The following is a 23,152-nucleotide window of genomic DNA, read 5'->3' as shown; positions in this document are numbered from 1 at the left end:
ATGCTCAAACAGCAAGATTACATGCTAAAGAAAGTTGGAAATGAAAAAAATAAAACATAAGGACCACTTAAAAATAAGGTAGTCTTTGTAATATGTAATCATTTTTGTCTGCTTCTGAAATTACATCAATTCTCAACTGACTTCACAAATCCATCTTTCTCTTCCATCCATCCACCTGGACCCATTTTATATGCAATGACCAAATTATAAAAAGTAATTTTCATAGCTATTTTCTCTTGAATTGGAATCTCTTTCTCCCCCTCCACCCTCCATTTTTTTCTTGTTCAATACAAGAAATAACAGGTTGCAAACATCATTTCACTCATTAACTCAATATGTTAAATCAAACCTTTTCTAAGACATATATATAAAGGCTGTTTTTTTTATTTTTATTTCTTCATCTGGGGAAAAATAACTTAAAAACAATAAGGTTTTGGCTTATGTGGCTTGAAGTTGAACAAGAAGTTCTGAACAAGAAGTTCTGAACAAGAAGTTGACAAGTTATTACAAGCACACACCTCTATTTTTGTTATTGTATCATGAGTTTAGGACCTTTTAAATGTGAAAATCTTGGCAGGCCAAACCTTTAACCAATAAGTTACCATTTTTCTTTATGTAGGGTGAATTTAAAGAAAATATAAACGTATATCATTAGCTATGTTTACATCCAATTTTATGCCCATTTTGGGATATTGAATAAAAAACGTGGTTCGGTATAATTACCTCCCAGAACTGTCTTACACGACTGCATTCTGAAACAACACAGAAAAGCAAGATAACATGACCGTGTTTTGTCTGTGCACTCTGAAGCACAAGTAATTTATTATATATGCAAATTATTATTTGCAAAGGCATTTTCTATTTTTCTTAGTTATATTTACAGCCAGTTTATCAGGAAGTGACAATTTTATTCTCGTTTACTCACTGGATGGAAATTGTGAAATTTTCCAATTTTGCGCACAAGTTAAATTCGCAACGTTGGATGGAAACATAGCTATTGAGATTAATGGCAAAATGTGAAAAAAAATGTTTCCCTTTTTTTCTCAATCCAATCTCCAATTGTAATAGCAAAAACCTTTCAAGAAATTCAAGCATTAAGTTGATAATTGTGCTATTAAAATGAAATGAACAGGTCAAAACAATTGGCAGAAAGAGCCTGGTGATTAGGTGTTTAAATAATTATTCGTTTTCATTAACATCTGACTGAAATGAAAATGGTTATCATTGTAGTATAAAGTTCATAAAGAGAGAAGTTTTAACTTGTGTGAACTTTTGCGAACAGGTTTGAAGCAGCCCTAATTCATCATTTGTTCTTTTGAGGAGAAACAAGTTGTTTCAAAGGGCTGTTCTCCAAGCTGAATGAACCAATCAGAAATTTGATTTGATATAGAATGTTGCACGGGGACTGATAGAAATGGCACAAAGGCGTGAATCAATACTGAAATAAACGGAGAGAGATTTATTCTGCTTTTATTACTCAGGCTTCTGAATCACACTTTGTTCCACTTATCTAAGTGTTCACATGTCTCTTTGATCTCTTTCTCTCTTTCTGCTCCTCTCTTGGAGCGGCAAGAGCTGTGAGTAAATTTAGCTAGGGTATGCAGCATACCTGCTCTTCAGATTGATTTAAAACCATAAGGGCTCGTCAAGTATTGCAGCTTAATAATGCAGATAATTCAACAGGGACTGCAGGTCTAGAGACCGTTGCTTTTAAATGGGCTACTTAAAACAGCATTTTATGAATAACAAATCCTCCTAATAATAAGCCTCCATCCCCTGTTATTCCTTCTTTAAACCCCAAAGGTACATGTAAAATAACAGAGCTATTTTCAAGTCAAAGTGTTCTAGACATTGCATGCACTAACAACCACCCTTGTATAACCTCTAAAATCCCTTGTTTAATAAAAGAAAGCGAGAGAGAGAGAGAGAGAGAGAAAGAGGACGTACACACAATAGCGAAGTTGAACGAGTGGGAAAGAAAAATGAAAAGAACGAAGGGTGCAGAGGTTTTGTCTTTAGTATTGGTAATTAGAAACAGGGGGTAATGAACCAGAATCACATCAGAACCACAGATTAACTCATTTACCGTCAGGTTATGAGGCCCCAGTGTTCAACGGCTACTTCCATGGAGTTCAGGTTGATAATAAACACATCACACCATAATAGAGTTCATGTAGCCGTCCATAACTCAATCACGGCAGTAATGCGAGACAAGCAAACTCATTACAGTAGCCCTCAGTGAGATCCTTTGGTGGAAGTAGGCCGAGATGGATGGCTAAGTTATCAGACCAGGAAATGCAGGGTTAAACATCAGCATAAAAGGTACAGTTCAGCCAAAAATGAAACTTCTCTCATCGTTTTTAAACCATCATAAGGTTTCAAACCTGTATGTTGTGTACAGTAAAACAAAAAGAGAAGATTAGCAGAATATGCTAACAGGTAAAACAGTAACAGTAAAAAAACTCTTACAGGCCATATTATGTTATGTAAAATACTGTTAAATGAACAGGATGGGCCCTATCTTGCACCCAGCGCAATCGACTTTGTACAGCGACGCATGTCTCATTCCTATTTTGCACCCGCGCACAGCAGACTTTTCCCTCCACAGACGCACGTTGGTAAATTAGGGAATGAACTTCCGCTCCCGGGGGCGGTTCAGCGAAAAGAGGAGGCGTGTTCCGGCGCAAACGTTCCCTGGTGCTATTTTGTAGTTTCAGAAACCAATTCCGCCACAGACCAGGAAAAACCTAGTCTAAAGTCTAGGATGCATGTTATTCATATGCTATTTTAAGGGCGCATGCTTGGCCATAATCAATGCAGCGTGTGCACAACGCGCATTCACTTTGCTTATCTACTCTACTCGCTGACGCAGCAGTTCTCATTTTTAGAAAACCATACATTATTACCAGGAAAAATATTAACACACGAGGGAAATCATTGTTGTGTCCATGAAGATATGAAAAAAATAGGCATACATCTAGCTTACACATTTACCCAAAATATTATACGCCTGTTTAACCGAAGCTAATTTGGGTGGGTTTCTCCATCCCCAATGTAACTTATCTGTCTTTTACGGCCCTGACGAGAACGTCGCTCTCCTCGGCTTTGAACCGCATGCTGTTATAATAACAATCCTCCATGGAACAAGCGCGCCTGCTCTTAAAGGGAATGTGAGATGTCGCTCTGATTGGTTTATTTCACGTTACGGCCAAACCACACCTATGAGTAATGTAGCTACTTCAGACCAACCCATTTTAGATTTCCAAGACCCGCCCACAAAGTTACTTGCGTTTCGCGCTTGATACTTGCGTTTCAGATCGTTAAAATAGGGCCCTATATGTTACATCTTATGCTGCTTATGTTTAGTGCATTATTTTAGTGTCATGTGTTACCATTATGCTGTTTTGTATTTGTGTGTACGACACTGTGCATCTTATATATATTATTATTTACCATAGCTAGAAAAGCTACTTGTAATGAGCTTTGATTCTACATGTGCCTCTCTCTTTACCACTTGTTTTTTAGGCCAGTTGTTAGTGTATTATAAAAGTACAAAACAGGTTGGTTTTTTTTTACTGTAAATTTGTTAATCCATAAAAACCAAAAATGTTGCTACCTTATTTTTTTATGGTAAAGTTCTGGCAACCAGAGCTGTCGTTTTTTTTACAGTGTATGTTTATTATTATTATTATTATGTTGTTGATGTTTTGACCTTATAATGTTTTAATCAAAACATCATTACGAAATCTTCCGGCAAAACTTTTATATTCATTTAGTCTATAAACCCCACCCCTTTCATACAATCGGCTGCATGCTCACATTCAGATCTTCCTCAATCCAAACAAAAATTGGTGGATTGAACCTAGCCCCTTCCCTTTCTTTTTCTTTTTCGGTTATCCATTTCACTTGAAATGGATGTACGTCACAATATATAAGAAATGATCTATCTGAAAATCCTGCTTGAGCGCCGTGTTCACCATACACTTTCACTATATGGAAATAGCAGCTTGGACATAATACTAAAAATGTCTCCTTTCGTGTTACACAGAAGAAAGAAAATCAAACCGGTTTTAAAAGACATGAGGGTAAGTAAATGAAAAAATAAATTTCTTTTTTGGGTGACCTATTCCTTCAGTACCTAATTTCTCTGTTCATCAGAAAGAAATATGTCCTGAGGGGCATCTTTTTTTTCCCCCTCATGTGAGTGTCTCCATCAATGGTGCATGATGAAAGACAAATGAAGGTTTTCATCATCATTATTCAAAATCTCCTTTCACTTCCTCACAGAAGCCCCTACCTCTTCATCAACCCCCCCAGTGCAATAACCCTCCAGGAGCCCTTGATCCCTACGGATAGAAATCATAAGGGCAATTTCAGGGACAGCAGATCATAATTCAATTCCCACTCATCTGGCATGATGCAGAGGTCAATGCATTCAATTAGGCGATGACAAAAATTGCAGTCACTCAGGAGGACAAGTCACATAACTCGGGAAATATAACAGCAACAACATCAACAGGCCAGTCGACCAAACCAGAACGGCTAAAGAAGATCGGCAGAGTTCTGCACCAGCTGGGATGAACACATACGGGACAACACTGGGTTCATTCAAACGTAATTGAAAAACATGTCAAGTTTGTGAAATAACTGCTGTTTGTAGGCGTAATGCGAACAAGGTATTGTTTGGCTCATGCACAGCAGTTTGGCGTGTGTGGGAATTCTCTCACTTGAATGAATTGAATGCAGATGCTCTCAGTCAGAGAAATGTGGATGGACACAAATTCTGCCATAGTACTGTAACACTAAAGCACATGGGTATACATTGCTACAGTCAAGCTTGGCAGTAATTAACTTTAGATGGGCCACTGCTTTATACCAGTGATATCAAATCAAATACTAAATCAAATATTCTCCATAAGTGTAAGCATTTTGACAATATTTGAATAACGACAGGCAGACCAAATAACATTCAAATATACATATGGATTACACTATGTACTTCTATGACTTATGTGCAGGCCTATATTTTTAATTGAAGAGATGTTATAATAACAATTCAATTATGAATTCAGATTGAATGATTTCCACTCAAAGAGCCTAGAAATTATGATGAATAAAGAATGAAAATTAGAAAGAATGTATTATTATTAAATAATACAAAATAAAGACATCTTGTAAAATGTATTTACGTATATAAATATAATCTTTTAATACAAATACACAAATTGCCCTTTAAACAAATACACAAAACGTAGATAAACATACAACTTTCAAATTATCCAACATAAAATAAATTCAGATTACTAGTATCACTATTACAAAGAATTAGATTTAGTGACATTTTATTAGGGTCGATACATATATATTGGGGTGTAAGGGGCGGTTCTAAGGTCAGTGGATATTCGGGGCTTTAGCCCACACTAAAATTGGGTATTTTTATTTAAAGGGTCATGAAACCCCCCTCTTTCAGCTCAAGTCTAGCTCACAATCTTTTTGAAAAATGCAACTTAAATGGGAGTGGATGGCTGTGAGAAGAAGGGAGGGGAGTGGGTGTGGTAAGGCACGGCAGGGGCGAAAAAAAAAAAAAAAAAAAAAAGTATTCATATAGCATAAGTTGTGGTAAGATTCTCCCAATCTTTATATATATATATTAGGGGTGTAACGGTTCACAGAATTCACGGTTCGGGGAGGGAGGCCCCGAATGTTTTTAGGAAAGGCGCCAGGCATTCGTTCACTTCTTTAATCATTTTGACATTGATGAGCTAGGCCGCTGAACTTTTAGTCATCCTAACAACAAACAGAGCGGTGCGTAATGGAGTGCATCAGAGCAGCATCATGTGTATCAAATATATTGCAATGAATCTCTTACGGTATTTGCATCTTAAGTTTATTGCCAATAATAATGACAGGTTTGCGAAAGTGCAGAACTCGCACAAAATACATCTTCAGCACAGCGACTCATTTAAACGCCTCTGATTGGCCGATGCGTTCAACAGACATGTCTGTGATTGGCTACAATGCTCAACGCTGCAAAAGCACGTCGTAAGTACCTTTAATGCAAAGGGGAAAATATAAATAAAACTAATATGCACTTTTCATGATTAGGTAATCGCGGCTGCTGTAATCTTATTCACATTTGTTTTTTCTGATCAATTGTTTTGCTCTATGAGAAAGACAAGGTAACAAAATATTGGAGGCTTTCCTAAAAACATTTGTGGCCTCCCTCCCCGAACCGTGAATTTTTGTGTACCGTTACACCCCTAATATATATATATATATATATACAGTGCAATGCATAAGTTAATACACCCATGCTAAAGTTAGATAAAAATAAAAAATCATATTTTGGAAATTGAACTTAATGCCTTAATTTAAAAAATTAGGAAAAATCCAACCTTTAAGGACACCAATTTTCTTTGTGAATGAATAATGTATCATAAATAAATAAATGTTCTTCCTCAAAATACATGGTGCATAAGTTAGTACACCCCTATGTTAAATTCCCATAGAGGCAGGCAGATTTTTATTTTTAAAGGCCAGTTACTTCATGGATTGCTCTCAGTGCAAAGGCTAACTGAAATAAAACCATGCCAATCTCTAGGTATGGTGAATGCTATGTGATGATGTGGGGCTATTTTAATTCCAAAGGCCAAGGGAACTTTATCAGGATGCATAGTATCCTGGATCCATGAAGTAACTGGCCTTTAAAAATAAAAATCTGCCTGTCTCTATGGGAATTTAACATAGGGGTGTACTAACTTATGCACCATGTATTTTAAGGAAGAACATTTATTTATTTACGATACATTATTCATTCACAAAGAAAATTGGTGTCCTTAAAGGTTGGATTTTTCCTAATTTTTTTAATTAAGGCATTAAGTTCAATTTCCAAAATATGATTTTTTATTCCTCTTTTTAGTCAACTTTAGCATGGGTGTATTAACTTATGCATTGCACTGTGTGTATATATATATAAAGATAGGGAGAATCTTACCACAACTTCATGCTATATGAATAAATATTTATTTATATTAATGAGATGATTGTTTTGGATGTATGTATGTTTGGTTTTTGGAATGACCAAAAGTACCAATACATCATACTAAAGTTATTTATATCACAAATGTTATTATAGAAGGAAACCGTTCTTATTAAACCATAACGCTGCCTCAGAAACCTGTCCGAAATCAGTTTCATGAGGTTCCTTCTTGCGCAAACGCTACATGCAGTCATTGCCTGATATGGCAGCGAGGCAACAAGTCAGCCGCTTCACACTGCCAACATGTTTGTGATCATTGCAGTTGCCATGATGACAAGATCACACAGGCCACAAAATGGCTCGAGGGGCATTACTGTATTCTGTGTTCATTAAATATCAGCAGGTAGGAGTGATATTCAGTCTTGATTACACAAGTCATTAACATCACTTTCTTCTGAGCTTCAATAATTAAGTAGCTGTGGTTACACAGGCAGATCGGGAGAAAAAGCAGGGCAAGCCAAAAAAAAAAAAATGGCAAAGCAGTATCGTCTATTTATACAATCCCCATGTCAGGATGGTGGTGGAGATGATCAAAGGCTATACATAACTTCCTTCTGGACGTGAGAATCCAACAGAGATTTGAAACTGCACCATTTCTAAAGACAGCGCAGTCATCGAGTTCTCTGAGCTCTTAAGTTTTAGCTTTTCACTTTTTTTTGTCAAGAACAAAAGCGAGAGAGAGCTGATTTAAGTAAGGACATTAAACACACTGAAAGTGTCAGTCTGTAGCATATGGCAGAGTCATGCTGGGCACATGAAACACTGTCTGGTGTTGAGCTTCTGATCTTTCATCCTGAGGCTAATATCTTCTAATGGACCAAAAACTTCTGAGGATTCTACGATGTCATTAGATTCATTTCTTCTTCTGTGAGAATTTAAAGCAACAATAGTGTTTTTAGATCAAGTAATTATCTGCTAATCATAAAAAAAAGAGAAAAAAAAGGAAAATTCTAAACACATTTTTTACATATTTTATATACATTTATAAGACTTGACAGATGTTTTAGAGATGTGTTCAATGTGTGTATACATCGAACACATCTCTAAAACATCTGTCAAGTCTTATAAATGTATATAAAATATGTAAAAAGTACATAATTAAATAAACAGGAGTGTTTAAGAAAAAATAAAGCAATAACACATGAGCATTATAGGCTTTTATACAACAGTTCAATAAAAATAATCTAATATTGAGAAATTTATATTCTAGACACAATATTGACAGTGACTTCTTGTGTTTTCGCTCGACCAACGAAAATAGTTCCAAACAAAATCACAGCAACACAGAGTCACTCAGCTGCGGCGTTTCGGATAGAATTGGTTGAATGAATGATTCTATGACTTTTGTTTCTACACTGAAAAAAATGATTTATTGACTTAGTTGAATTTACTAAAAAAAAATATGTTAAGTGGTTCCACATAATTCATTTTAGCTACATTTAAACAAATGCATTACGTTGAACTAAGTTCAACTTGATGCATTTGTTTAAATGTAGCTAAAATCAATTGCGTGGAACCACTTACGATAAAAACATTTAGAAAATTCAATGAATTTACTGAAATCATTGAATTTACAAAAAAAAATGTATCATAAGTGGTTCCACGCAATTGATTTTAGCTACATTTAAACAAATGCATTAAGCTGAACAGTTCAACGTAATGCATTTGTTTAAATGTAGCTAAAATCAATTATGTGGATCCAATTAACATAATTTCTTTTAGTAAATTCAACTAGTCAATGAATCATTTTTTTTCAGTGTAAATTAATCAGTGTTTTAGAACAAATATGTTGAATGAACGACTCACTCATAAAGAATATCACTTGTTGTCACAACTGGCATGACGATGTAACGTGCAACACAGATAAGATGAATGATACAAACAACGTGAGCTAGAGAAAATTATTTATTTCATAATATGAGTTTCCCCCCACTTTCAATTGTTTTACTTCAAAGAAAGGTTAGAAATTTGTGATTTTTTTTTTTCTGATAAACAATGCAGATTTACTTTCACAGCCACTTTTGTTTATATTTACCAAAAGTGCCGAAATTAGAGGAGGGCACTGTACATTCTTAAATCTGAATAGGGGTTTGGGAACAAAAGAGATGATACTAAAATCGGTTTGTGTAGACATTAGACAGAGTCTTCTTCTGAGTTTAAACCTTTCACACTAATTTTACTGCATAATCTGTAGAATGTTCAAAATGACATACTATATGAGACACATTCAGAGCTAAATGAGCCGTTAAGTCTTCTTAAATTAGGAGTCCCCTTAAATATGAGCAAATGGAGATGATTCATGTAAAATTATGGGAAACATGGTAAAATGTGTGAAAGTAGCCTATACTCTGATTGGTAGATTATATCACCCTGCAGTATTATGAATATTGTTGGCTCTTTGACATATTGCTTTTGATCCTCCATTGTAAGTAACTTTGGTTAAAGGTGTCTGCTAAATGCATAAATGTAAATGTAGATAAAAGAAGCATAAAAAAACCCAAAATATTTTATAAACAATCATCGAAGAAGTAGAGGATGAAGTCGAACTTTGTGAATGACAGTTTCACTAAACGGAATTCTGTTCCAATTCTGTGGAAAATCTGCTGAGCTTTCCCTGGGCACAGATTCTGTGTGGGCCTGAGCATAAAGTACAGTTTTGTACGGGAGTGACAATAATCAACAAACCAGAAAACGTAAGTATTGAAAATGGAGCCAAAAAAAATAATATATATATTCCCTCCCCTGTTAGAAAGGGAAATGTTAAAAGCAACATTAGAGAGAATGTAATCTGAAAGAAAGGTGCATGATAAAGCCATTTGTATAACAATGACAATGTCACGAGGATGAAGATGGAATGTCAGAGACGAAGTAAAAGTATCTTTCAATCTCAAAGCACTCAGCAAAACGATACTGCTGAAAACCTTATGCCCTTGAGCTCGGGTGCTGCTTTCTGATTTTTAAGTACATTTGTTGCTATAAATGAAACAAGTAAACAGAATGAACATAAAGAGAATTACTTCTTCAACCCAACGACCAAAAACTAGCCACGTACAGTACACATAGCAGATACATTTGGTTGTCAGTTCACCTTTTAACTCCTAATCTTGTTCTGTACACAGTTCAGTAATTTATGGGACTGACAACCGCATTCTACAAAAGAATTAACTTAATCTTGCCAGATCTTCCTAAAAAAACCAAGAAAAAGCCCATAATAAATCAAGATAAATCCAAATGCTTAATATTGAAAACAAGACAAAATATCCCACACCTGCCTAATTTATTAACTCCATAAACTCGATGGATTTATGAGTCAAGCTCAAACAAGCCCAGAAACGCTTATAATAAATGGACATGGCAACAAGTGTGTGCTCTGTTAAGCAGCCTTCCAAACACAAACAAAACACAATGCATCTATGCAATTGCAGAACATTATTGTATGGAATTAATTCTGTGCCAATAATAATGAACGTAGCTTTTCAAGAAACTAATGAAAATATACATTGAAATTGAATAAAATATCTTTGAAACTGAAAAAGAATAAATCGCAGGCAAATTTTTTGACTTCGTTTTTAATACACTGCATGTTTTGCTAACTATTTCTCATATTTCAATCGCTGATCTGAACTTACAAATGCGCTTCCAGAGTTTTCATTTACGCTTCTGGAGTTTTCGTTTATGCTTTTTGAGTTTTCGTTTGTCGTTCTGACACATTTCTCTCGTGGGGGCGGGGCTAGTAGCAGTGTGTTCTCATTGGCTACTGAGGTTTTTTATTGACAGCTTCTTGACCTGGAAGTGAAGACGTCAGTGGTGTGTTTATGTGTGGATTTGAGCGTCGCACAGCTTTCCATTTTAGTGATATTAAGTTATGTTTGTTTTTTAATTTGATCTGTATTTACCTGCTGCTACTACTTAGTCGACAGAAGCTTTTAGGAGCACAAGAGATCTATTCAGTCTATTCATGTGTAATTGTAGGCCTACATTAAAGTACTGTATATAGTACTTAAAATATTGTAGTGTCCAGTGTTTTCGGAGAATATTTGTTTATTCCTGATGATTCTTTTGCATGTTAGGCTCTGATTAGGTTGAGCTGTTACAATTTAAAGAGAATACTAACAAACGTGTGTGATATATTCAGCCGTCAAGTTTCACTTCAACCAGGTAATCAAGGTTGGCAACCATGGCCATCACACTACTCATTGTTAGCATTATATACATTTACACCATCAAAATGAATGATCACTTAAATAAGAGGAATTTAAACAATATGAAAATTACAATCGTGGCCTGCTGTCAGATGATACAGACCTCAAAGGGCATTTCATTACATATGTCACACAAAGAATGTTCTTGTTGCCATTTTTTTTTTAAATTGATAATTGTATTTAGTTATTTCATTTAATTAACACTATCTTCTAACATTTAAAATTGTAAATATATTTTAACAATCATCAACTGTTTCAATTGTGACTTATACAACCAGTTAAATGAATATAATTGAAAATATGAATTCAAATAAATTTACATTCTTTATTGTCACTAAAGCATATACACAAGTATCAAAGTGAACGTCTTGGATGCAATTATGTTGTGACAGGAAAGACCAGAATCCACAAAACATTAACTGCATAATATACATGTAATGCACAGTATTCTCATGATATACATTACTATACAAAATGCACAATTACAAATACAGAATACATTTTAAAAATTCATATACATTTTAAATGTTGCAATGATTCTTTGAGCAGTTCCTGTTGCAGTACAAGTAACAAAGCAGTGACTGGATACAAGCAGTACAAGGATAGTCCACCCAAACAATGAGAATTCTCTCATCATTTACTCACCTTCATGCCATCCCAGATGTATATGACTTTCTTCTTCACATAAACATAGACAAAGATTTTTAAGGAAATAATCCATAATACAAGTGGATTGTAACCCATGTATGTAAGACAGTTGGTCGGAAATGATTTTTAATAGTTAAAACAGTTTACACTATTAGTATTTCTTTTATCTAGCCTATTGTTTGACTTCAGAAGGCATTGATTCATCCACTGAGGTCGCATGGATTACCGTCACGGTCACTATGTGTAGTTTTTAAAGCATCTTTAGGACTCGCAGAAATGGATTACTTTCCTTACAATCTTAATTCGTGTTTATTTGTAGAAATAAAGTGGATCTGGGACAGCATGAGGGTGAGTAAAATAAGAGAGAATTTTATTTTTGGGTGAACTATCCCCTTAACATTCATATGCTGTTGGTATGCTAATCCAAGATCAGCATAGACTAATAAGAATAAAGTGCAACCTCTTGTGTACTTGTGAACTGTGTTTGTTTTAATCTAGAGGAAATTAAAATATTTGCTATTTTATAATATTAAAATAAAATAAATCAGGTGTCTGAAGATCAAGATCCCAGTGATTCAAAGGTGATGTGTCTGAACAAAGTAAGATTATTGTCTGATAGGGACAGTGGATCTCCGATACTATCACTCCATCCTCTGTGTCAGCATCAGAATTTTGTTTATGGAAAAGTTGCTCCACTCCCTGGAAAATGAGAGAGGAAATGTATTATAATCTAACAATACAAACTGCTTACAGTAACAAGTTGCAGACTTAAAATATTTATTCCAAACAAATTATATAAATGTTTTAAGGGATTTTACAGTACTAAATATTTACCTCGGAGTCATGCATCATTTATCATCTGTAATACGGTTGTGTAACCAGTAGATGGCTGTATAGCCCTATATATAAACATATATCCATGGCTGTGTATTCCCTAGTTGCTGGATGTTTTCAGTCATAATTACTTGCATGTATTAAGTTTTTAATTTGGACATATATTTATTATTAAATACTATTAAAGATAAAAAAAAATTCTCAGAAATGTTCATTTGAAGTGCAATTTTTTGCATTATTATTATTAGTCAAATATGGACACAGAAAAAGCATTTTGTTACTCATACTAGCTACATATAATAGCTTTATCAGTCATCTTTATCACACAAAAGTAATCAGAATAAATATTGCGACCAGGGCGATACTTCAAAATAATTGAGTGTTTACATATTATGAACAGAGACGTGGTCTGTGGTCAAGTCGTGTCTCTCCTCTTTCACAAACTCTGCATAGCAAATTAATCAGCAATTGAGAAATTCAGGTTTAAATAGCTTTATTGGCATGGTAAAAAAAAAAAAGGCATTACATTGCCAAAGTTGAATCAGGCAGTGATTGACAGCGCTCTGGTCCTATGGCATCGGTCATTGACTGATACAGTACTTTTTGTGCTGTAGGCTACAGTACAGATAGGCTACTGTACAGTACTCTAGCCCAATGTTGTCTGCGGTGGCAGGGGGGAAATATTATCTAATCGAAGACTGTAACCCGAATGTAGATAAACAAGTCATGTAATGATTGGGCTAACAGTTAAATCAAGACAACACAGCTGTATAATGTTATGGGCTCTCACTGAGCTCTAAAATGCCTCTCCACCTGAAAAAAGCCAGTACTGTATTATAAATAGTATTAGTATAGTATTAATAAAAAACAAATAAAAAAAACAGACTTACCAGGAGTAGGCTAACGTTATCCAGTATCCTGATAGCGACGATGACTAAAGATAATGATATCATTCGTCTGTACTATTCCTTCTATAAGAAATCATCTCAACAATATAGTGTAGCAGCAAATAAATACAGATATAAACTTAATATCACTAAAATGAAATAGAAAGCTGCGATTACAGATGCTCACATCCACACATAAACACACCACTGACGTCTTCACTTCCAGGTGAATAAGCTGTCAATCAAAAACTCAGTAGCCAATGAGAACACACTAGCCCCGCCCCCACGAGAGAAATGTGTCAGAACAGCAAACGAAAACTCAGGGAGCGTAAACGAAAACTTCAGAAGCGTAAATGAAAACTCTGGAAGCGCATTTGTAAGTTCAGATCAGCGATTGAAATATGAGAAATAGTTAGCAAAACATGCACTGTATTAAAAACGAAGTCAACAAATTTGCCTGCGATTTATTCTTTTTCAGTTTCAAAGATATTTTATTCAGTTTCAATGTATATTTTCATTAGTTTCTTGAAAAGCTACGTTCATTATTATTGGCACAAAATTAATTCCAGATTATTGCAGAGCATAATGAGTTTCTGGTCACTGTAATATTAAACTGGTCAAAATAGCGAATTCCAAACATGCAACATGTGAGAACTTCATCACAATCATCACAATTGTTTTAACAATAATTTAGGGAATTCACTCCCGTATTTAAATGCGGTTGTGAAATGAAATGAAAATGAAATGAAATTTTATTTAGAGCAATATAGTGACATATAACAAAGGCGATAAAGAAGCATTTGATTCGATCTATACAACAAGGTAAATTCACCTTACTTTAACAGCATAATAAATCAATTGCTCGAAACGGAGTGGGAAGAAGTCAGACTTATTTAGACCAACCCCGGTTGTCACTAGAGCCCCTTTCACACAGAGATTCCGGAAAATACACGGATAAAGTGACCCGGGATTTGACCCGGGTTCATTTGATTTTGGTTCATTCACACTGCCAGTGATTTTCCGGAATCAGAGAGCGCGTTCACACACAACCCGTGTATGTCCCGGAAAGACACGTGACATCGATGTGACTTGTAATGTCTCAGCAGCGTCTTCAGTTTGCTTATGAGCTGCGATTTCTCTCTCGAGAAACCACGCTTGTGCATTTATTTCTCTGATTCGATCATAAAATTGCGCATTTCGTACCGTTTCACAGCTGGCGAACGATCCCGGCTTCAGCGCCATCACTACGACACTGCATTATTACGGCTTTTGTTCACACAGCGCGCGTCCCGGGACTGAACACGGCAATGTTACTAGGTCCCCAACCCGGCATCGATCCCGGCATTAAACCCGGGTCGTGTTTGCGTTCACACAGAAGGCGTTCCGGCAATTTGCCGGCAATTTCCCGGGTTCAATGCGCTGTGTGAAAGGGGCTTAGGGCTGTCACTTTTGTCAAAAAAATCCTGTTTGATTTTTGAGACATAAGTGTTCATTGAATCGATTGTAAAAATGTCCAAAGACGTTTCCATTTTAAACGCCAAATATAGCCAAATCCACGGACAAATAACAGGCATTAGGACGAACGTAAAGAGGGCGCTTGAGACACGCACAAGTCAGCAATATTTCTGATGATTTACTGGCGTGAAGGTTTGTGCACAATGACAAACAGGAGTGCAACATTCTCGAAAAACAATAAGCAGAGTGGACTGCCATAACATCAATGAAAAACATTACAGCAGGCTTCAACATGGCTGTGTTTACGATTAGAAATGTCAAACAAATTTCGCCTTCGTAGGCGATTGTAGCCCGAATCTGTATCTGTATGCATGAGACTGTCTGAATACCGGCAGAATTCACATTTTTGTAGTAAAAAGAGACACATTATGCAGAAGTATAATTTCCTGTTATGTGTGTTTGTCAGAGCCTGCGGTTGCTATGTGACGCCCGTTCACTGTCTGCGGGCGTATCATGACGAGCTGGACGCGCTCCGAGAGAAGGCCGTTAAAATCGATTCCCTATTTTCGTTTTCGAAACTTGTGTTGGTTGGTCCGATCGATTGTGCAATCGATTTTCGACATAACGTGACAGCCCTAGTTGTCACTCGTGAAACTTTACAGTGTACACGTGGCCTATGATGATTAAGTATCTGTGGGACACAAACAGAACAAGATGGCTGACTTGAAAAGTTATCTCTTGTTAAATCTCTTAATTCCTGTACAATGCAAAATTGCAGCTATTAAAAGACAGTGTTACCAAGGAAACAAAATGTTCCCTAAAAAAAAAGTTTGAAAAAGCTCAAAACTTTTATGCTCAATTTTCAATGCACTACTATATGAATGCCACTAATTTTCATGCCATTCTGACTCGGGGCAGCAGAAGACAAGCAACTGCCAGTGAGATGAATGTTAATCCTAACGGATAACTTTCTCCAGGTATTATAGACCTCCTTGGTGTTAACGGGACACCTGGGGGTTTCAGTTCAGCAAAAGATTGATCAGAATCTCCCTCCACATCAAAAAAAAAAGAAAAAAAAAAAAGATGGGGTTTTTGCCTGTATGTATCTTTTTCTAATATGGATAATGATTTTCATTGAAATAAATGGAAATCATCCTTGAAACATTTTTGAAAGAAAGCAACTTTCACATCCCTTTGGATTCAACCCCCTCAGCATAATCCAAGTAAATAAGCTCTTGTGGGGACTGCAATACTCTGAGATAGGCCTGGAAAATAATATTTGATGGATGCATCAATATTTTGTTGACCTTATAATATCTAATCAAATTTTATTTCTGTAGGGAGAAAGAAGATAGAATTGGCATCTGAAATGTCTGAAGTCATAAACTTTAATGATTCATGCCTTCTGCTTATCTGCCTGTTTCTTTTTCCTGAAGATGGGAGAATACAGGTAGTTAGGCACATTGAAATGTTTGTTCTTCACAAATCTTTGTTTGATCTTCACGAGGATCGCAAAAACTTTTACAGAGAAAAGTCAGCATTTTGGTGGACTAAAGTGAGCTTTTATTTTATACTGAATAGTCTTATTTGTTCACTTTTGCACCTTTGTTCATTTTTGAAAATCCATTAAAGAGGCCATCAGTCAATAAACCTCCATCTTTGTATTTAACAGTCTGTTATTGTATGCATTTTACATACTGTGATTAAATGAGAGAGGCAGATTCCAGGCATGTCCTCAGGACTCCATGATTCATCCAGATGTGAGCTTGATCCGTAAACATGAAGCAGACAGTCAGACAGACAAATATTAGCGAGAGTACCCGTCTGATTTTCCCTTTGGGATCGCTGATGTTCCTACAGTATAATACAATTAATCATTCTAAATTACAAACTGAATTACATTCTATAACATTAAATAAATGGCGGCAGTTGAATGGCTCTGATGGGCCAGTGTAGCCCTTGGCTAGACACATTGTTTCAGGTGATTGCCTGCCTAATCTGATTTAATATGCCTGAGAGCGCTCATATTAGCGTCCGTGCTATTCTGTGCCATTTCGGCAGATGTGCAACAGGAATCATGCTACGTTAGACATCAAAGATTCTCGGACTTGAAAGTGCTACAGCCAAGACCATTACAGATGACCCAGATAATCTACTACTGTTAGCTAATGTCATATCATGTTGTGGTTGCACTTTATTTTAAGGTGCCTTTGTTACACTGTAATTATACATTTAAGTACTGAGTAATATTAATTCAATATACTTACTATAAGTCTAGTATTAGGGTTTGGTTTAGGGTTAGTTGCATGTAATTATGCATCATTTACAGTTATTACATAGTAACTACATGTAACATGAGTAAAAATGAAACTGTAAAATAAAGTGTTACCCATGTTGTTGTTTTTTGTTGTTTTTTCTATTGTCTATTACCTTTTTTCAATGTTCTGTTCTTGATAAAATAATAATACTACTGAATATCATTTTAAAACTAAATTACTTAAACAACTATTAGAAATGTAAACAAAGAATTCAGATTAACATCGGGATCTGACATTCCATTCAAAAGTTTTGAGTCAGTAAGATTCACTTTTTTAAAGAAATGAATACTTCTATTAAGCAAGGGTGCATCAAAACGGATCAAAAGTGACAACAATAATAACAACAACAACAACAACACAAATTTTAAATTACATTTTAAAACATATTAAAATAGAAAATGGCTATTTTAAGCTGTTACTGATTTAATGCATAAGAATGTAATTATCTTGACAAACTATACATCATTAAAAAGGTCTACAACCCAAGCTTAAATTTCTGACCTCTGCTTTACTCTTAAAGACCCCTGTGGTGAAAATCAAGTTTTTAATGTTGTTTATATGTCTATGTGGTTTTATGTCTATGCTTTCGGTTATATCTAAAGTGCTTTAAGACAAACCATGTGCAAATTCATGTCACCAATCCTGGTATTTTCTGTTGATATAAAAAAAATAAAAAAAATCAGGTACATTTAGCAATATAGCAGGTGAATTTTGTGTATGATCTATATTACGATGTTATGATGAACTATATGCCTTTCTCCACTGATGTTCTTTGTTGTTCAAAGCATTCCTAAGGATAAAAGGCAGCTGTCTGACTCTGAGATAGCGAACAGGAACATGGTTTGTGTAACATTAGCAACACATTATTAGCTGTTTGATAACATAGTCAAGCAAAAAGGCAACCTCCCTAACCAAAAAGGTTACCTTCTTAACACTACGTCATTCTTAAGTTACACCTTAAGCTGTACCTTATCGTTAATACGTGTTTCACGAAATGTTTACCTTCTGTAAGTTATGCGTTTGGAAGGTTGGTCTGGACCACTCTTAGCTTTACCTTATCACTGTTGCAGGTCTATATGAATATAATTCTGAAGTTTTAATACACCCAGACAGTGTTCAGTTAGACTAATTCAAGTGTTTTCATGCAAAGAATAAAATTGTCATTACACTGATTGTTGTTAGATTTTTTATTATTATGTAATATTATTAATTTAATTAAAGAGCGCTTTTAAAGGCCAGTAAAAGCATAGGCTACTATCAGTTAAGTCCTATTCGGACATTAATTATTTCTCATGTCATGGGCTCGTGTACGTATACAGTATTTTAAACATTTACAGGGGTAATTCTGTGATTTTAGTGCCGCCTGAATCCATAATATCAGTGTTTTTTCTCACTCAACCCACGTAAAAATCCCCGGGCAAATTAGTACCTATACTGTTTTTTGACAAACAGGTCGTGTGGTAATTTAATTGCCGTCTGAATCCACATCTCTGAGTTTACAAGAAGAGATTGAAAATTCACTTTTTAAATCCTTTTTGATCACTGCCGAGCACCGTACGTAAGATGTAGCCTACACTTTTATTACTGAAATGCTGGAAAGTATTTACAAGAACAAAATTTCATCGCAGCTCCACCTCAGCGAACAAAAATGGGAAAGAGAAGAAAGCAAGTAAAAATGTGAAAAAGTTAAGGCAGCAATGTGATACAATTTTAAATATGTAAGCTAGGCTATTATAGGCTATTATAGTTTGGATTATTTTTTATAATATCCCATGAGTCCTAATAAATCTATTTTAAAGTGCTTCTTTTATAAAGAACACCGCTTTCTCACATAATGCAGTGAAACAGCCCCTGCACCAATTCAGCACCATCGCCACGGACAGCACCTGGTAACGTCGCGCGTAAGAAGGTATATCTTAAAGGTCCTGTTCTTCGTGATCTCATTTTTCAAACTTTAGTTAGTGTGTAATGTTGCTGTTAGAGCATAAATAATACCTGTAAAATTATAAAGCTCAAAGTTCAATGCCAAGCGAGATATTTTATTTACAGTTTTTCTCAGTCGCTTTGGTGCATTTCTCACATCACTATTTACATTTGCACAACAGTTAGTTCAACCTCCACAACATTTAGTCATTTGTGCACATCATAGTAGCAGTTTCTCATTCCTTCCAACAAACTGCAAATGCTTTTGGACATGCATCAATTGCTTTCATACAACTCTCTGCTGTTTTATAACATTATCATTTGCTCATGTCATGTCAGTCAAAATTAACTACTTGTGAATTCCATATAAAACTAATAGTCCTCATTTCATTGCTTGAATCATTACATACAAAAATGTTGAACTAGTTGGCAAAATCTGTCAAGCAAATTTTACACTTTTTTTAAATCTTTTTATTTTTTTCCTGAAAATGTCTCCTAAATTGAACAATTTCTCTCAGGTGAATCTCAGCTTTCACTGATGAGGAACGTCTGGATGTGCATGAATGATTACAGTACTATGTATATTGTATGTTCAGTTCCAATATGTACTGCAGTATTGTTTACAGTTGTGCACAGCTCTACCCAAAGGGAGTTTATGCTTGTTGTAAATAAGGGTGTGTTTTTTTCTTTTGCACAATGCTGTGAACAAATTAGAATTGCAAAGAGCATATGCAGTAAAAATGTGAAACATACATATTCAGTGTCTTGTACTCAGTTACCTCACTAAATACAGTAATGTGTAACTTTACTGTATTTTTCAAATGGCTGTGCAAATAGTATATAGTGCTGTCTTGAGCATTTTCAGGTAGTGTCACCGAGATCTGACTTTTTTGCATTGGAAAACATTTACAGAGTAAACTGTCATAATGAAAACGTGACAAAGCCATTTGACTATCTTGTTCATAAACAATGGTGTCAGGACTTTTCATCTTGATGACACTGACACTTTCATTGACATGAATACTTGCTTTTGAGGAATGAGCTATCCATTTTGAGCAAGTGACACGCTTTTGCAGGTTATCAACTAGGTTTTGCAGTTTGTACTAATTGTTTTGAGAACTGAATTAACTGTTGTGCAAATGTAAATAGTGATGTGAGAAATGCACCAAAGCGACTGAGAAAAACTGTTACAGAAGTCCCCTTTCAAAGCCTACAGCGAACGGCCGGTTTGGACTACATCCCTCTACTTCCTGCTTTAATGATGTCACTAGAACAGTTTTTTGACTAACCTCCGCCCACAGGAATACACAAAAAAAGGGGGCGTGGTCTTGTTGCGCTCCCACGGAGAAGAGGAAGAGTTGCGTTTGTAGAGTGTGTTTGTGTTTGTCGCCATGTCGTTGAGACGCTGTTATTTTCATCCCGGAGTCAAATCACAATAACATTGAGCGCATGCATCTCCACATTATGGTAAGAGGCGTGACCTTTCCAGGCAACGTGCGCTAAGCTGCTGTCGAATCACAACACAGGAACCGCTGGCACAATCAGAACTCGTTACGTATTTCTGAAGGAGGGACTTCATAGAACAAGGAAGTCATCAGCCAGTGAAACAGCGGTATACAGATAAGTAAATTGTGTGAAAAATACTGTGTTTTTTTACACGCGAAACATGAGCACATGTAATATCGCACTGTAAACACAATCAAAGCTTCAAAAACACAGGAAAAACGGGACCTTTAAGCAGCTTCCTAAGGTATGGTTCGGGGAACACGCCTAGAAATGGATAACCTTTAGTTAAGTTATTCCTTAAGAGTCTTCGTAGCGCGCTAAGAGACAACGTTATCGGGAAACGCAGACCAGGTTTTCTGAGCTTGTGTGATTGAGTGGAGGCGGGGCTCATTTGCATATTAATGGCGACATATATACTAAATGAAGCAAGGGTGTAGTTACATTCAAGCTATTTTAAGGCATGAAGCTTTTTTTTTTTTTGAAGAAAAACTTTAAAAATGTAATTTTGGTGATCAAAGATGAGTTTTAAGGGATAAAATTGACTACAGGGCGCTATTTCTACACTATTTATTTTTCTGCGCTATTTCCATTTCTGACTACAGTCAGTAATTTCTTATTTTGTGTCAGAGGTTATGAAAATGAAAAATGAATTGATACCTTTAATATAAAATATGAGCCTCAGCCACATATATTTAGAAAAATAATCTTGTACAGTCATAGCTATTCTAGTTTGGGTATGCAACATCTTCATGGTTTTCAAATATTATTAAATATTATTAAACTGTAATAATATTTCACTGTTTATACTGTTAATAGTTTCTAATAAAAAAATGCAGCATAGGTGAGCATTTGAGACTTCTTTCATATAATGTCTTTAAAAATAATCTTACCGACCTCAAAATATTTGAATGCTAGTACTTTTCCTGGGAGTGTACAGCATCGCTCCATCACAGAATTCTAAACATTTGAATCGCAGAAAGCACACTTATCTACCTCCATATCTGGATATATGCCAGGTTATAATGCTCTTGTACATCTTTTGATGAATTACTGCTGCCATGATCAACAGAAAATCAAAACCAACATCCCTTTAAAATTACATTCCGTGGGCAGTAATAATTCAACATGAATTGCACCAGAAAATAAAATAAAAAAGACACGATATATAATAAACCTAATTTACATAGAAAGGAGGCGAATTTGCACTGAAAACAATAACAATGATTGCAGGTTAAACCAAATCGGAGATGGTTTGCAAATAAGTCCCAAATGCAAAAGTGACTCAACTGTAATTGAATGTTGTTCTTCATGACCACATACTGTTGGGTCTCATGGTGTAAATTCACTGAAAAAGCAGGAGACAATTGAGGTGAGAATGATAGTGAAAATATAAACAACAACTGTAATAGTTAAAAGGTGAAAACTGTTAAGCGTTTACATATGGTTTCAGTCATTTGCCTCCTGCGGGATTGTGAGCTGTCTGTCTACCTCTCGACGCTTTATATAACACGTTTATCCCTTATGAATGCCAATGAGGCATCTCAAAAACATTCATTATTTAGAGAAGAATACAACTCAAATTAATTTTTAGCAATCTTCTTAGACGCTATTCAATCCAAGTGAACTCAGTCAACAGCTGTTTTGTCCTAGACAAGTTCTTAATTGTTTAGGAAAGCTATTTTTAATCTCGTTCAACTTTCAAACACTATAATACAGATGGCATTCAACAATAAGAATGAAATCCACACTGAATGTTTGATGAATCTGCATCTCAAGACTCAACAAAGTTTTTTCAAAGCCCTTGGAAACAGATTTAATCATATTTCACCTTCAAATCTCATTTTAAAACACATAAAAGGGTCAATAAAGTGTAATAACACAAAATGAGTACATATGTTTAAAAGTAAACAAACCCTAAAGGGTGTTTGTTTTACACTCAAAACACGTTTTTAATAGTGCGTCACATTTTATGAGCACAAAACAGTGAAGAATGAGTATGCTTTTTATGGACCTCAATCTCCTCTGATGTTTAGCTTCTCTCACAGAGTTCGTAAGCTTTATAAGACCTCTCTGCTTTTCCAAATGACAGTGGAGGTGCCAGAGGAGTGAGTCCTAACCAAAGCACTGACCTCATCCTTTTATGAAGATGTTCTATTTCATGGTAAATTTGATCCGAAAGCCTCAAAGACTGCCTCTGCCTGCATCTACCCATTCTAGTCAAACATTGATAGAAAATTGAAAGAAAATAAAGAAATAAAAAGACAGAGACTGGGAGATGTAGTAACACATGTCCATTCTTTTCTTCACAGAAAATAAATCAACTACCCTGGACTCTGCCAA

The sequence above is a fragment of the Rutilus rutilus genome (assembly GCF_951802725.1).
Source record: "Rutilus rutilus genome assembly, chromosome: 2".
NCBI classification, from domain to species: Eukaryota; Metazoa; Chordata; class Actinopteri; order Cypriniformes; family Leuciscidae; genus Rutilus; species Rutilus rutilus.
This window is presented reverse-complemented; position numbering follows the sequence as displayed.